We start from the raw sequence: 18,747 nt of genomic DNA, 5'->3' as shown, positions 1-18,747 counted from the left end.
CCTTCGTCATCCGGAAAAATAGGATTTTTCGTATAATTCCCGTCAATTGTTGATCTTCCGAAATATTGCATTCGACGGTGCTTTTTCCAGCAGAATCCCGGCTCCGGTGCGCGATCCTCCAATAATCATGAAACATGCAAAATAGATGAAATAACATAAGTATCATCTCCAAATATGAAATATATCAATGAATAACGACAAATTATGATATAAAATAGTGATGCAAATTGGACGTATCAACTCCCCCAAGCTTAGACTTCGCTTGTCCCCAAGCGAAGCCGAACTCGGTAAACAAGACCACATGTTTATGGAGTGAAGAGTCGATAAATCAAATACGGACAAGAAGCATCATATTCATTCACACAAGACATTCTAGTAAACAACTTCCTCATATAACTCAACTTGAAATAAGTATAAGGTAATCACAAATAAAGGTGCATAAGGAATCATAATTGGTGATGGCAAACTTTGTTCTTGGTCAAAGAACAGTTAACAGATTATACTTATCTATTGAGCAGCGCTCTCATGTTAAAGTTTATATGGCTCATTTTGCATACTCAATCATAGTAATCATTGATAACTTTCAAAGCTATATTCATTCAGATAAAACTTGTACTAAACAAGGAAGAATAAAAGACATGATGAAATAAATCACAATATAATAGTTTGATCACAACAACTCAAATGCTTGCTTGAGATGGAGGGAAATAGGTTTACCGACTCAACATAAAATAAAACACAGGCCCTTCGCAAGAGGAAGCGAGGGATTAAATCATGTGCTAGAGCTTTTTCAATTTTGAAATCATATGAAGAGAATAAAAGTAATATTTTGAGAGGTGTTTGTTGTTGTCAACGACTGGCAGCGGGTACTCTAACCCCCTTGCCAAACAGACCTCCAAAGAGCGGCTCCCATGAAGGACGTTATCTCTACCAGCAAGGTAGATCATCCCTCTTCTCTTTTGTTCACACATGTGCTTTAGTTTATTTAAGGATGACACTCCCCCCAACCTTTGCTTACACAAGCCATGGCTAACCGAATCCTCGGGTGCCTTCCAACAATCTCATACCATGGAGGAGTGTCTATTGCAAAATTAAGTTGCTTACTGATGAATCAGAGCAAAACATGTGAAGAGAATTATTAATGAAAGTTGATTAATTGGGGCTGGGAACCCCGTTGCCAGCTCTTATTGCAAAATTATAGGATAAGTGGATGAAGCCACTAGTCCATTAGTGGAAGCTGCCTAACAAGACTGAAAGATAAAACACCACATACTTCCTCATGAGCTATAAAACATTGACACAAATAAGAAGTAATAAATTTTGAATTGTTTAAAGGTAGCACATGAAGTATTTACTTGGAATGGCAGGAAATACCATGTAGTAGGTAGATATGGTGGACACAAATGGCATAGGTTTGGGTTGAGGTTTGGATGCACGAGAAGCATTCCCTCTCAGTACGGGTCTTTGGCTAGCAAGGTTAATTAGCAAGCACAAAAGTTGAGGGAAACAAACGAATATACATGTGATAGAAACAATCATGCATCTTTCTTGTAAGCACAAATAATTTTAACTTCAGAATAATAAGCTATGAGCTAACAAGAAAGGAAGACAATGAAACAACTATATGTATTTCTCTTTTCTACTTAAACCTCAAGGTGTTGTTGCTATTGACCAATGCTAAGTTTGCCAAAACCAAATAGATTTACTCAATGCTCCCAAAGTGGTACCAATACTAAAATCAAGATCAATCATATAATAGAAATTGCAAACTAAAATAAGGTGTGCAATATGTAAATGATAAGACTTCTCATTAATATTTCATAACGATAACTCACACCAAGGGATACATAGACAAACTAAAGGAGAGATACTTCCACACTGCAACCCATCTTATATGATAACTTCCCTACTCATGATATGACACTACTTGATAGTAAAAAGTAAAAGGTAGTGATGATGTGATACTGCGGCACTCCCCCAAGCTTGGAACAAACCAAGGGGATGCCAATACCGATGATGAATTACTCCTTTGGCGATGGTGGTGATGAATTCCTCCCGCTCTTCTTACAGATCTCCTTCAGCTTCAGCTTCTCAGCTTGGCAATTCTGCACTAAGACTCGAAGAGATTCATTGTTATCCGAAGTTGGCGGTGGCGACCTTGTGATGGGTATCGAGTAATATTCCGAGCATTCTACGGAGTCGGTAATTCTCCTCCGGAGTATCTCCACTTCTCTTCTTAGTGCCCGATATTGACCACAAAACTCATCGGTAGTCCTTAGAGCTTCTTCCGGCACAGGGAAAGAGTCGAGGCCAAGAGCAGGTGGTAAGGGTCCCCGCAAGTTATGAGAGAAAGAACGTCGAGTGTCAACAGATCCCACCAAGATTTGCTTACTCCCAACAGCTTGTTGCTTTTGTTTTGACGACACCCTTTTCACTTCTTCCTTCGAAGGCCCTTTGCCCTTGTTGTCGGAGGCCATGGTACTCTAGATCAAAGACAGATCCTGGCAGAAACAGCTCAAAACAAAGCACATCGAGAAAATGATATACGGACCTCCAGGGGTCCGGGGGATTATATAGCAAATTTTTTTACAACAAACGGAAAGTACCAGGTCGAACCAGAGTCGGAGAGGGGCGACGAGGCGGCCAGCTCATAGGGCGGCGCGGGCCAAGGCCTGGCCGCGCCGGCCTATGGGGGCACGCCCTCGTGCGTCTCCTCCACTCCGTTTCGATCTCGTAATTTTTCATATTTTCCAAAAACAGCAAAAACATTGTTCGGAAAGTAAATCGCGAACTTTTTATTACCTGTACTGGTTACCTATTCAAAGTCGAGTTACAGCGGATTTGTCAATTTGACCTTTGATGAAAGCCTCCGGTGTTTCCACTCGAATAACATCAACATCTACATTATAAGAATCACCTGAGATATAATGCTTGAGTCTTTGTCCATTCACCACTTGCGTGGCATTGCCTTGGAGAGAACTAATTTTAATTGCTCCTGAACGATACACCTCCTCAACAACATATGGTCCTTCCCATTTCGAGAGTAATTTCCCTGCGAAGAATCTGAGACGAGACCGATACAATAGGACTTTATCCCCAATATTAAACTCTCTTTTGATAATCCTTCTATCATGCCATTTCTTAACTTTCTCTTTAAAGAGTTTAGCATTTTCATAAGCTTCACTTCTCCATTCATCTAAAGAACTTAATTGCAGCAACCTCTTATTACCGGCTAGTTTAGGATCTTTATTTAGTTCTCTAACAGCCCAATAAGCCTTGTGCTCTAGTTCTAAAGGTAATGACAAGCTTTTCCATAAACCATTTTATAAGGTGACATTCCCATGGGGTTTTTATAAGCAGTTCTATAAGCCCATAGTGCTTCCTTCAATTCACTAGCCCAATTCTTTCTAGTTTTATTAACAGTCTTTTGCAAGATAGATTTAATTTCTCTATTTGATAGTTCTACTTGCCCACTAGTTTGAGGATGATAAGCGGAAGCAATTCTATGATTAATACCATATTTAGCAAGAGTTTTTCTAAATCCACCATGAATAAAATGAGAACCTCCATCTGTCATAATATATCTAGGAACTCCAAATCTAGGAAAAATAATGTCTAAAAGCATTCTTAAAGAGGTCTCACCATCAGCACTTTTTGTAGGTATGGCTTCCACCCATTTAGTAACATAATCAACGGCAACAAGTATATGAGTGTTACCTTCGAAGAGGGAAAAGGTCCCATGAAGTCAAATCCCCAACAATCAAATGGTTCAATAACAAGAGTATAATTCATAGGCATTTCATTGCGTCTGGAGATATTACCAACCCTTTGACATTCAACACAAGATAAAATAAACTTCCTTGCATCTTTGAAGAGAGTTGGCCAATAAAAACCTGATTGTAGAACCTTTTGCGCGGTTCTATCTCCGGCGTGATGTCCTCCATAAGCACTACCATTACATTTACTCAATATCTCTTGTTGTTCATATTCGGGAACACACCTTCGCAGAATACCATCCACTCCTTCTTTATATAAGTGTGGGTCATCCCAAAAATAATGCCTCAAGTCATAAAAGAATTTCCTCCTTTGTCTGAGCTGAAAAGGTTGGAGGCAAGTACTTGGAAACAATAAAGTTAGCATAATCAGCATACCAAGGACCTGTCTCGCGAGCTCACCTTTATTACAGCCAATTGCTCATTTGGAAAACTATCATTAACGAGAACGGGATCATAAGCAATATTTTCCAATCTAGACAAATTATCAGCAGCAGGATTATCGAGCACCTTTCCTATCTACAATATGTAAATCAAATTCTTGCAAAAGAAGTACCCATCTAATAAGCCTCGGCTTAGCATCTTTCTTTGTCATAAGGTATCTAATTGCAAGCATGATCAGTATGAATTGTAACTTTTGAATCAACAATATAAGATCTAAATTTATCACAAGCAAAAACTACGAGCTAACAATTCTTTTTCAGTAGTAGCATAATTTCTTTGAGCAAGCATCAAGAGTTTTACTAGCATAATGAATAACATTCAGTTTTTTATCTACTCGCTGTCCAAGAACAGCGCCTACAGCAAAATCACTAGCATCACACATAATTTCAAATGGTAAGTTCCAATCGGGAGGTTCAACTATAGGGGCGAGTTGTTAAGGCTTTCTTTAGAGTTTCAAAAGCTTCCTTACAATCATCATCAAAAAGAAAAGGTACATCTTTTTGAAGAAGATTAGTAAGCGGCTTTGAAATCTTAGAGAAGTCTTTAATAAATCTCCTATAAAACCCAGCATGACCAAGAACACTATGAATACCTTTAACATCCCTTGGATAGGGCATCTTCTCAATGGCTTCAACTTTAGCTCTATCAACTTCAATACCTCTCTCGGAAATTTTATGTCCCAATACAATTCCTTCATTAACCAAAAAGTGGCATTTCTCCCAATTAAGAACAAGGTTAGTTTCTTCACATCTCCGCAAAACTTTATCAAGGTTCCGCAAGCAACTATCAAAAGAATTCCCATAGACAGAAAAATCATCCATGAATACCTCTACAATACTCTCACAAAAGCCATGAAAAATAGCAGACATGCATCTTTGAAAAGTAGCAGGAGCATTACATAAACCAAAAGGCATACGCCTATAAGCATAAGTTCCATAGGGACAAGTGAAAGTGGTTTTCTCTTGATCTTTAGTTTTAACGAGCAATTTGTGAAAACCCGAATAACCATCAAGAAAGCAAAAAATGAGTATTTTTAGATAACCTTTCTAACATTTGATCAATAAATGGTAAAGGGTAATGATCTTTCTTAGTAACCTTATTAACTTTTCGATAATCAATGCACATTCTATAACCTACAACTACTCTTTGAGGTATGAGCTCATCATTATCATTAGGCACAACGAGTCATTCCTCCTTTCTTAGGAACACAATGCACAGGACTAACCCATCTACTATCAGCAATAGGATATATAATACCAGACTTCAAGGAGTCTTAATACCTCATTTCTTACCACATCCTTCATCTTAGGAATTAGACGACGGTGAGGTTCAACAACAGGCTTCGCATCATCTTCCATATTAATGGCGTGTTGGCAAATAGAGGGAGAAATCCCCTTCAAGTCATCAAGAGTGTAGCCAATAGCACCTCGGTGTTTCTTCAATATCTCCAATAACCTTTCTTCTTCAAACTCTGAAAGCTTAAAACTAATAATAACAGGATATATTTTCTTATCATCAATATAAGCATATTTAAGATTATCAGGTAATGGTTTTAAATCAAAGACAGGATCTTCCTTTGGTGGTAGTGTTGTACCCAAATCTTCCACCGGTAAATCATGCTTAAGAATAGGTTGACGAAGGAAAATTTCATCAAGCTCATCTCTTTCTTCCCTAAAAACTTCACTCTCACTATTCTCCAAATGTTGCTGCAAAGGATTATTAGGAGCAAGAGCAATAGATGCACACTGTTCAACTTTAAAATCACTATTAGGCGAATCAATTTTATAAGGAGTTTTGGTAAATTTAGAGAAGTTAAACTCATAAGATTCACCAGCAAATTTAGTCAAAATTTTCTCTTTCTTGCAATCTATAATAGCTCCACAAGTATTTAGAAAAGGTCTACCAAAAATGATAGGACAATATTTACTAGCAGCGAGAACCAAGTACCAAAAAGTCAGCAGGATATTTAATCTTACCACATAGAACTTCCACATCTCGAACAATACCAATTGGAGAGATAGTTTCTCTATTAGCCAGCCGAATAACCACATCAATATCTTCAAGTTCTCAAGAACCAATTTCATGCATGATCTCCGTGTAAAGCTTATAAGGAATAGCACTAATACTTGCACCAATATCACATAAACCATAATAACAATGATCACCAATTATAACAGATAGCATAGGAACACTAGCTTTCCTAGACTTATTAGGATGCGAAACAATATTAGAGGCATCTTCACAGAAAATAATATGACCATCCTCTACATTTTCAGTCACAAGATCTTTAACAATTGCAACAGCAGGTTCAACTTTTATTTGTTCTTCAGGTTCTATAGGTTCTTTTCACTTTTATGAACCGCACTATTTATAACAGAGTACTCCTTCATTTTAGCAGGGAAAGGAGTTTTTTCAATATAAGCTTCAGGAATAACATGATCAACAGTTTCAACTACAACACATTTATTTATAGATGAATCAATTTTATCTTTATACGGTTCATGATACTTATCAAAATTCTTCTTAGGCAATTCATAATGAGAAGCAAAAGCTTTATAAAGATTTGCAGCAACTTGAGAATCAAGACCATAAGTAGCACTCATATTACGAAATTTATCAGTATCCATAAAAGCTTCAATGCATTTATAATCATAATTTATACCTGATTCTCTATCCTTGTCGTTCTCCCATCCTTCAGTATTTTCTTAGATCCGATTTAGAAGGTCCCTTTTAAACTCTTCCTTGTTGCGTGTAAAGGATCTAGAACAAGAAGTATCCAGCAAGGTCTTGTCTTGAAAAGAAAGTCTTGCATAGAAATTATCAATAATAATATTACCAGGAAGCTCATGAATGGGGCATTTGAGCATTAAAGACTTCAATCTCCCCCACGCTTGGGCAATACTCTCTCCTTCATGAGGCCAAAAATTATATATGCGATTCCGATCTTTGTGAATCTCACTTGGAGGATAGAACTTAGAATAAAACCGGGGCACAATATCATTCCATTCAAGAGAATCCCCATTATCCAAGTAATGTATACCAATGCGCCGCTTTACCGTACAACGATACGGAGAATAGTTTCTTCCTCACTTCATCCATAGCAATACCTGCACACTTGAATAAACCGCATAATTCATGTAAGAACAAGTAAATGATCTCCAGTGGTGGACAGTTCCATCCCCCGTATAACGGTTACTCGATGTCTACGGGAGCTTCTATTCTTGTAGACAGGTGTTGGGCCTCCAAGAGCGAGAGGTTTGTAGAACAAGCAGCAAGTTTCCCTTAAGTGAATCACCCAAGGTTTATCGAACTCAGGGAGGAAGAGGTCAAAGATATCCCTCTCAAGCAACCCCGCAATCACGATACAAGGAGTCTCTTGTGTCCCCAACACACCTAATACACTTGTCGATGTATAGGTGCACTAGTTCGGCGAAGAGATAGTGAAATACAAGTAGTATGGATGTATATGAGTGGTAATAGCAATCTGAATAAAATATGGCAACGAGTAAACATGCAACGTAACGATAAATAAGCGGAGATTCGATGTTTGGAAACAAGGCCTAGGGATCATACTTTCACTAGTGGACACTCTCAACATTGATCGCATAATAAATAACTCTTTCTCTTATGTGCTACATACACTCTTTTGTTGGATGATGAACACATTGCGTAGGATTACACAAACCCTCAATGCCGGAGTTAACAAGCTCCACAATTCAATGTTCATATTTAAATAACCTTAGAGTGTAATAGATCATTGCAAAATAAACCAAGAACTAACATAGTGCACACACTGTCCACATTACACTATGAAGGAGGAATAGATCACATCAATACTATCATAATGATAATTAACTCCACAATCTACAGGAGATCATGATCATAGCCTACGACAAGAACCACACGGTGCACACACTAGTCACCTTTACACCATGCAGGAGGAATAGACTACTTTAATAACATCACATGAGTAGCACATAAACTAGTAGCGATACAAAGCTCATCATATGAATCTCAATCATGCAAAGCAATTCACGAGATCATTGTATTGGAGTACGAGAGAGAGATTAACCACATAGCTACGGTAGAGCCCTCAGCCCTGTGGGTGAATTACTCCCTCCTCATCATGGAGGCAGCGATGGCGGTGAAGATGGCGGTGAAGACGGTGGTGGAGATGGCTCCGGGGGCAATTCCCCGTCCCGGCAGGGTGCCGGAGCAGAGAGTTCTGTCCCCCGAATTGGACTTTCGTGATGGCGGCGGCTCTGGATGGTTTTCTCTGTTTCCGTCCTTCTGCCCGATGTTTTTAGGTCAGGGACGAATATATAGGCGGAGAGGCGGCGCAAGGAGGCGGCTGGGGCCCCCACACCATAGGCTGGCGCGGCCAGGGGGCCACCCGCGCCGCCTTATGGTGTGGGCCCCCGCTGCCCGCCTCCGACTCTCCTTCGGTGTTCCGGAAGCTTCCGGGAATTCTAAGACTTTCGGTGTTGATTTCGTCCGATTCCGAAAATATTTCCTTACTAGGATTTCGAAACCAAAAACAGCGTAGAACAAAGAACTGGCCTTTCGGCATCTCGTCAATAGGTTAGTTCCGGAAAACGCATAAATATGACATAAAATGTGAACAAAACATGTCGGTATTGTCATAAAACAAGCATGGAACATCAGAAATTATAGATACGTTGGAGACGTATCAGCATCCCCAAGCTTAGTTCCTACTCGTCCTCGAGTAGGTAAACGATAAAAGATAATTTCTGAGGTGACATGCTACCAACATAATCTTAATCATACTATTGTAAAGCATATGAGATGAATGCAGCGATTAGAAACAACGTAAATGCAATGAGTAACCAATTCAATCATATAGCAAAGACTTTTCATGAATAGTACTTTCAAGACAAGCATCAATAAGTCTTGCATAAGGGTTAACTCATAAAGCAATAAATTCATAGTAGAGACATTGAAGCGACACAATGGAAGATTAAGTTTCAGCGGTTGCTTTCAACTTGTAACATGTATATCTCATGGATAGTTGTCAATGCAAAGCAATATGACAAATGCAATAAGCAAGTATGTAAGAATCAATGCACAGTTCACACAAATGTTTGCTTCTTGAGGTAGAGAGAGATAGGTGAACTGACTCAACAATAAAAGTAAAAGAATGGTCCTTCAAAGAGGAAAGCATCGATTGCTATATTTGTGCTAGAGCTTTTATTTTGGAAACATAAAGTGAGCATAAAAATAAAGTTTTGAGAGGTGTATGTTGTTGTCAACGAATGGTAGCGGGTACTCTAACCCCCTTGCCAGACGAACCTTCAAAGAGCGGCTCCCATTTTATTTTATTTTTGGATGGCACTCCTTCCAACCTTTCTTTCACAAACCATGGCTAACCGAATCCTCGGGTGCCCGCCAACAATCTCATACCATGAAGGAGTGCCTTTTTATTTTAGTTTTATTATGATGACACTCCTCCCAACCTTTGCTTACACAAGCCATGGCTAACCGAATCCTTCGGGTGCCGTCCAACAATCACATACCATGGAGGAGTGTCTATTTTTGTTAATTAATTTGGGACTGGGAATCCCATTGCCGGCTTTTTTTGCAAAATTATTGGATAAGCGGATGAAGCCACTAGTCCATTGGTGAAAGTTGCCCAACAAGATTGAAAGATAAACACCACATACTTCCTCATGAGCTATAAAACATTGACACAAATCAGAGGTGATAAATTTTGAATTGTTTAAAGGTAGCACTCAAGCAATTTACTTTGGAATGGCAGGAAATACCATGTAGTAGGTAGGTATGGTGGACACAAATGGCATAGTGTTGTTTGGCTCAAGGATTTGGATGCATGAGAAGTATTCCCTCTCAATACAAGGTTTAGGCTAGCAAGGTTGTTTGAAGCAAACACAAGCACGAACTAGTACAGCAAAAATCACATAAAAGACATATTACAAGCATTATAAGACTATACATCGTCTTCCTTGTTGTTCAAACACCTCACTAGAAAATATCTAGACTCTAGAGAAACCACTCATGCAAACCAAATTTTAACAAGCTCTATGTATTTCTTCACTAATAGGTGCAAAGTATATGATGCAAGAGCTTAAACAAGAGCACAACAATTGCCAAATATCAAGTTATTCAAGACATCATACCAATTACTACATGTAGCATTTTCCGTTTCCAACCATATAACAATTAACGAAGCAGTTTCAACCTTCGCCATGAAAATTAAAAGCTAAGAACACATGTGTTCATACGAACCAGCGGAGCGTGTCTCTCTCCCACACAAGCATTTATTCAAACAAAAACAAAAATAGAAACAAAGAAACAGACGCTCCAAGTAAAGTACATAAGATGTGACCGAATAAAAATATAGTTTCAAGAGAAGGAACCTGATAATTTGTCGATGAAGAAGGGGATGCCTTGGGCATCCCCAAGCTTAGATGCTTGAGTCTTCTTGAAATATGCAGGGATGAACCACCGGGGCATCCCCAAGCTTAGACTTTTCACTCTTCTTGATCATATTGTATCATCCTCCTCTCTTGACCCTTGAAAACTTCCTCCACACCAAACTCAAAACAAACTCATTAGAGGGTTAGTGCATAATCAAAAACTCACATGTTCAGAGGTGACACAATCATTCTTAACACTTCTGGACATTGCCCAAAGCTACTGGAAGTCAATGGAACAAAGAAACCCATCCCACATAGCAAAAAGAAGCAATGCGAAATAAAAGGCAGAATCTGTCAAAACAGAACAGTCCGTAAAGACGAATTTTAAAATGGCACCAGACTTGCTCAGATGAAAATGCCCAAATTGAATGAAAGTTGCGTACATATCTGAGGATCACTCACGTAAATTGGCATAATTTTCTGAGTTACCTACAGATAATTAGGCCCAGATTCGTGACAGCGAAGAAATCTGTTTCTGCGCAGTAATCCAAATCTAGTATTCACTTTACTATCAAAGACTTTACTTGGCACAACAAAACACAAAACTAAGATAAGGAGAGGTTGCTACAGTAGTAAACAACTTCCAAGACACAAATATAAAACAAAGTACTGTAGCAAAATAACACATGGGTTATCTTCCAAGAAGTTCTTTCTTTATAGCCATTAAGATGGGCTCAGCAGTTTTTATGATGTACTCGCAAGAAATAGTATTTGAAGCAAAAAGAGAGCATCAAGAAGCAAATTCAAAACACATTTAAGTCTAACATGCTTCCTATGAAAAGGAATCTTGTACACAAATGAATTCATGAAGAACAAAGTGACAAGCATAAGAAGGCAATACAAGCGCAACTTCAAAATTCTCAACATAAAGAGGGGAAACTTAATATTATTAAGATGCATATAACCATGTTTCCCTCTCTCATAATAACTTTCAGTAGCATCATTGATGAAATCCACAATATACCCATCACTTAAAACATTCTTATCATGGTTCATATGCATAGAAGTATTATTAATTTTGGCATAAGAAGAATTCTTCTCATTAATAGTAATTGGAGCAGGATTATTATCAAGAATTTGAACATGGTAAACAAGTTGCATATTAAGGGAATTGTTTTTGGAAATCCAATCATGACTATGACAAGTTTCATAAGGATAATTATAACCTATATCATAGCATTCTTTATAATAATCATCAAATGTCGGAGGCACAGTGTCATCATAAGAAATAGAATAGTTATCTTTCACAGTCGATTTATCTGTGACCATACCATCATTGTTATTAGAAGGAGATGTATCAAACACATAATGATCAGTAGCAAAAGGATTTTCAAACACCTCTTCCCCAAGCTTAGAGCTTTCTATATCATCATGGGAGGAAGCATGGATAGCACTGACACTATGGCAATTATTATCATCATCATTTTCGCAGTTAGTTTCCCGGAGATTTGTAATATCAAAAGTAGTGTGCTCATTCAAATCATGATCACTAATGTATGTAAAGGGCATAGGAAGATCATCGTATTCAGATTCATTATCATAATAATCATTAGGAGCAACATACTTACGGTTACCTAGTGTTATCTCATTAACGCGGGGATATGCCGTTACCTTTTTCTCCTTATTCTCCTTCTTCTTCTTCTTCTTCTTCTTCTTCTTCTTCTTCTTCTTCTTCGTTCCCTTCTTCTTCTTCTTCTTCTCCTTCTCCTCGTTCCCTTCTTTAGGAGGAAGAGGCTTGAAGGGTGGCTTGTCCGCATAACCTGATTTACTTTCAGAAACAATAGAAGAAACTTGGGAGGATCCCTCCTTTTCATTAATTAGTTGAAAACACACAGCGGTCCTATCATATTTTGGCAAGGTGTCATTTTCTAAAATATTTTGTATGTAAGTATTTGTATGGCTATTATCAATGCAATAAGAAAAACACCCATGCAGGACATCATCAATATCAAGATCACTCATATGTAACAAAGAGATTTTTCTCGACAGTTCTTCACACCCCAAAAATAAAGTAAGTTCATCATGCTGATTAGGAGTAATTTCATCATCACAATACAAATTTGCAGCACTCATTGGGTTCAAATTATCATTGGAGGGGCATTGAAAATTAAAATGACCCACTTCATGGCAAACTTCACAAATAAAAGGATAGAGGGCACAAACTTTTTTACCAAGATCATCTAGAGCCCTAAACCACTTTCTAGTTTTTTCATTAGCATGATGGATACAATATTCATCTTTGATTTGATTAATTCCACAAGGTCTATGTATTCCACAAAAATTAACATGCTTATAGGAAATAGCATTCTTAGGAGTTTGAGCATGCTTATTACAATAATTAACAACAATTTCATTCTTCATGCAAGCCTCTTTAAAAGGTTCATGATACTTATCAAAATTCTTTTTAGGCAATTCAAAATGAGAAGTAAAGGCTTTATAAAGATTTGCAGCAACTTGAGAGTCAAGACCATAAGTAGCACTCATATTTCAAAATTTATCGGTATCCATAAAAGCTTCAATGCATTCATAATCATAATTTATACCTGACTCTTTACCTTTGTCGTTCTCCCAATCTTCAGCGTTCTCCTGAATCCGATTAAGAAGGTCCCATTTAAACTATTCTTTATTGCGCGTGAATGATCCAGAACAAGAAGTATCCAGCAAGGTCTTGTCTTGAAAAGAAAGTCTTGCATAGAAATTATCAATAATAACATTACCAGGAAGCTCATGATTGGGGCATTTGAGCATTAAAGACTTCAATCTCTCCCATGCTTGGGCAATACTCTCTCCATCATGAGGCCAGAAATTATATATTCGGTTTCGGTCTTTGTGAATTTCACTTGGAGGATAGAATTTAGAATAAAATAGAGGCACAATATCCTTCCAATCAAGAGGATGCTCATCCTTCAGCAGTTTATACCAATGCGCCGCTTCACCAGACAACGACATAGAGAATAATTTCTTCTTCACTTCATCCATAGAGATACCCGCACACTTGAATAACCCGCATAATTCGTGCAAAAACAGTAGAATGATCTCCAGGATGGACAGTTCCATCCCCTTCATAGCGGTTATCCATAACACGTTCAATAATTTTCATAGGTATTTTATATGGAATACTTTCGAGTAGGTGCATTTAAAATATCACAAGCATCATTAGAGTTATCGCATATGGGAGATAAAGTATTATCGGAGCAAATTTTCTCCCCTAAAGATGGGAAGCTAAAAAGATCACAAAAACTAGCTTCCCCAAGCTTAGACTTCTCCATAGCATTAGCAGTAATTGCATTCATACTAATAACATCGCTACTAGCATGCAAATAAGGTTCCATAGGTTTTTTAATTTTTGCATCAAACAATTCTAAATCAGGAAAAAGATTAAAAAGCTCACCAAATTTTTTGTTGTTTTCCATTATGCCTAACTAGTGAAAATAAAAACAAGAAACAAAAAGATGCAATTGCAGGATCTAAAGGAAATAGCTTCGAGTACTTACAACGGCGAAAATAGCTTAGTAGCCGAGATCCGGAGTGTGAGTACCTTTTACCTTTCCTCCCCGGCAACGGCGCCAGAAAATAGCTTGATGTCTACGGGAGCTTCTATTCTTTTTTTTGACCAAGAACTGTGGGACAAAGCCCCACAGCAATTTATTAAAGCTTTTTAACTGTACACAGGGAAACTATTTACAACCAGAAAGGAGAGACAAAAAGAAAGATTACAACAAAGAGTCAATCCATGATTTGAAAGAAGCAGAGTGTTTATCCTTGACTCTATGCACATGCAAAGAGGCGTCATGCACAAACTGTGCCTTCCAAGATCCAAAGGAGGGCCTAATATGCTCAAAAATTTTGCTGTTCCTTTGCTTCCAAATATGCCAGCATGCCAGAATAACCACTTCTGCAAAGAAAGGTTTAGCAAATTCTTTCCTGGCTTGGAAAAACATGTCTTCAATTGTGCCATCATGCGGCCAATCCACCTGTAGATAGGACCAAATTCGTCTGCTAAAATTGCAGTCAAAAAACAAATGGACCCAATCCTCTGTTTGGTTAGCATGACACAGAACACATGTATAATCATTAGTGACATGCCAGTTTCTTCTTCTCAACATATCTCGTGTATTCAACCTATCACTTATCAGCAGCCAAGCAAAAACCTTTATCCTTAAAACCACCTTACTCTTCCATATCCAGCAATGTAACTTACTATTTGGTATATGTGAGAAGCAGTACTGATAATATAAATGTGATGTAAAAGCTCCTTCCTTCCAGATAGTTTTCCAAACATCCTTCCCATCCTCAGTGATCTGTACTGTAGCCAAAAAATCTTGCATAGCAATGTATTCTCCATAAGCCTGCTGTGACAAAGGAAGATAAAATAGAGATGACCTATCTTCACAAAGCTTTACTTCCTTTACTGATAACAGAGGGTTGAGTGCAAAAGAATGTAATCTTGGAAACTGCTTTGAAGGCACCATTCCATTCCAATTGTCATTCCAGAAAAGAACAGAATCACCACATCCCACCGAAACAGTACAAACTTCTCTATATTTATCTACCAACTTCATAATATCTCTCCACCAAAAAGAACCACATAAGTTTGTTGCCTGTGGGACTCCATTTGGATAATAATTCCAAACTAATTTCACCCATGGAATCTCTTCTTTGTTATAAAACTTGTGTAGATGCTTCATAAGGAGAGCATCATTCTGTTTCTCAAAATCCATAATTCCCAGGCCACCCTTTTCCTTTGGCTTACAGATCATGTCCCATGCAGCAAGTGATTTCCCTTTTGAATCTGATTTCCTATCACTCCACAGACAGTGCCTAATTATTCTGTTCAACTGCTTTATAATACCAGGTGGTATATCAAGAGAGCATAGGAAGAAAATGGGCATAGAGCTCAAGCAAGATCTTATCAACTGCAATCTTCCTCCATAAGCTAGAAATGTAGATGTAGCTACCAACCTCCTCTCTAGTCTATCAACCAAAGGCATTAAATCTTGAATCTTTGGCCTAGTTGTTCCCAAAGGAAGCCCCAGATATGTAAATGGCATTCCCTGGACAGTACAACCAAAAACCTGAGCCAGACTATTTGCTTGATCATCTGAGATATTTATAGGCAATAAACAGGATTTATGATAGTTCACATACAATCCTGTTGATTTACTGAAATCCATCAAGGCCTCCTTAAGCACCAGCAACTGTGTCTCATCTGCTTGCATAATTAACAAAGTGTCATCAGCATACTGCAGAATGGGAAAATCAGGGTCTCCAGTAATTATAGGAAGTTGTATCAAATCATTGTGCAACAGATTATTGACCACTGACTGCAATACATCTCCTCCCAAAACATAGAGAAGGGGGGAAAGAGGATCTCCCTGCCTGACACCCCTTCTACATTTAAACTGTTTCCCAGGCACACCATTAATTAAAACAGAGGAAGAACCAGAGGTAAGAAAATCTTTGACCCATCTTAACCATTGTTCATTAAACCCCTTATGTCTCAAGATCTGTAATAATGCTTCATGTTCAATAGTATCAAAAGCCTTCTCAAAATCCAATTTCAGAATTATGCAAGGAGCACCAGTAGATTTACATTGGTAAATATATTCAAAAGCCCAAGCCACACAATCATGAATAGTTCTATTCTTGATGAAGCCATACTGATTTTTATGCAAGCATTGAATAATGACATCTTGCAATCTATCAGCTGCCATTTTGGTGAGAAATTTCAGACAGCAGTTTGTTAACGATATAGGTCTATAATCATTGATCTTCTCAGGGCTATGACATTTTGGAATCAAAGTAATATATGAAGTATTTATACTCTCCAGATTGAGCTTATTATCATAAAAATCCCCTGCCAATTTATAAAAACTTTCCTTCACAATTGGCCAGCACTTCTTGAGAAACAGCCCATTAAAGCCATCAGGGCCAGGAGCTTTGTCAGGCTTCATTTTTGAGATAACATTGTCCATTTCTTCATGGGTAAAAGGAACAGTAAGAATATCTAGTCCATCCACTCTGTGCAACAGATTTTGCAAATTAAGGCACATTGAAATTCCTTTTTGTGTACCCATTCTATTTTTATAACAATTTAAAGCCACAGCAGCCATTTCCTCATGATCTGTAACTATTCTGCCATCCTCAGTCATTAAACTGAGAATTGCATTCTTCTTATACCTGATGGTTGCCATAGAATGAAAGTACTTTGTATTCTCCTCACCCAACTTGATCCATCTTGTAGTGCATCTCTTTTTCCAATAGAGAAATTGTGCATGCAATAGTTTTTCATAATGTGCCTTTACCACTTTTCTGAAATTGTTCTCTGTGAGAAAAAGAGGCCTCTCTTCCTCCAAGTTATCCAAGAAAGCAAGAACAATATTACATTTAACAATCTTATCCTTCAATTGTGAAAGACTTGTTTTCCATTGTTTCAAAGCTCCTCTAAGCATTTTCAACTTCTTGGCTAACCAAGATGCCGTATTACTCCCCCAGCACTGCAGATTCCAAGTAGCAGATACACAGTCCATAAAGCCCGGCTGCTCCACCCAAAAATTCTCAAAACGAAAGATATTTGCATGAGGGATGACTGTCTCAATAGTAACAACACAGGGTACATGGTCTGAGGTTGGTTTGGCCAATGGAATAACCACTGTGTTAGGATATACAGTTGTCCAGTTTGGAGTAGAAAAAAACCAATCTAGCTGCACTAGCAGTGGGTTTTGCTGCATGTTTGACCAAGTGTATGACCTGCCCTTGAGAGGTAGTTCAAGTAGTCCCAGGTGACTAATTAGTTCATTGAATAAAAAAATGTCATTTAGATCACCTCCAGGCATATTCCTATTATCTTGTGACCGAATAAAATTAAAGTCCCCCATTATAAGCCAGAGCTCATCATCAGGTATGTTTAGGTTGAAAAGCCACTGAATAAAATCATCTCGGAGCTCCCCATGACATGGCCCATAAACAGAAACAAGCGTCCATTTTTGATCAGAATGAACTGAGACAAACTCAATGACAATAGCAAACCTTTTAATTTCAATGAGAGTGCCCTTAAAAATGGAAGAATTCCAAACAACCAAAATGCCACCAGATGCACCCACTGAGGGAGAGAAAGCAAAAGTATCAAATCGCTTTGGGCAAAAGGTCTTAATGAATTTAAGATCGAAATTATCCCTTTTTGTTTCCTGAATACACATCACAGCACAACCACTTTCTTCCATTTTTTCTCTAACAGCTAATTGCTTAGCCTCAGAGTTAATACCACGAATATTCCAATCAAGCACTTTCCAGGTCTTAAACTTATGCAAACAATTCATAAGGAAACAATAACAGGTTCAGCAACTAAATGCAGATACAATCCACATTTACAAACCCCTGACAGCACAAAAACACACCAGCTACTAAGATAAAGGAAATGAAAAGGGGCATTTCCTCCCCAGAACACTAACAGGCACAACATTAGTCACTAGCAGAAGGCTGATCATCTCCTGACACTGCTGTAAGCTTGTCAGTGGTAAGAAGCCCAGGCTCTATCTCCAGAATTTGTCCAATGTGCTGAAGTGTTTGAATAGGAATCTGTGGAGTGGTAGAATGCCCTGTCCCAGAAGCATCAGTTCCACTTGAGCCATCAGCAGCATGTGCAAGATCTCCCCTCACTGCAGGAATAGATTTCCTTGCCCTTTTCCTTGATTTTGGAGCAATGTCTGTTATAGGAGGTACCCTATACCCCTCTTTAGCAGCAGATCCTCTAGTAAATCTTCTAGGCCCATCCTCAACCAACAGATTCTTTGTCTTCTTGTATTTTGACTTCTTGGCAACAACCTTCCTTCTATTCTTGTAGACAGTGTTGGGCCTCCAAGAGCAGAGGTTTGTAGAACAGCAGCAAGTTTCCCTTAAGTGAATCACCCAAGGTTTATCGAACTCAGGGAGGAAGAGGTCAAAGATATCCCTCTCAAGCAACCCTGCAATCACGATACAAGGAGTCTCTTGTGTCCCCAACACACCTAATACACTTGTCGATGTATAGGTGCACTAGTTCGGCGAAGAGATAGTGAAATACAAGTAGTATGGAT

Source organism: Lolium rigidum, chromosome 4 (assembly GCF_022539505.1).
Source record: "Lolium rigidum isolate FL_2022 chromosome 4, APGP_CSIRO_Lrig_0.1, whole genome shotgun sequence".
Lineage (NCBI taxonomy): Eukaryota > Viridiplantae > Streptophyta > Magnoliopsida > Poales > Poaceae > Lolium > Lolium rigidum.
The sequence above is the reverse complement of the archived record's forward strand: the minus strand, read 5'-3'. Positions refer to the sequence as shown.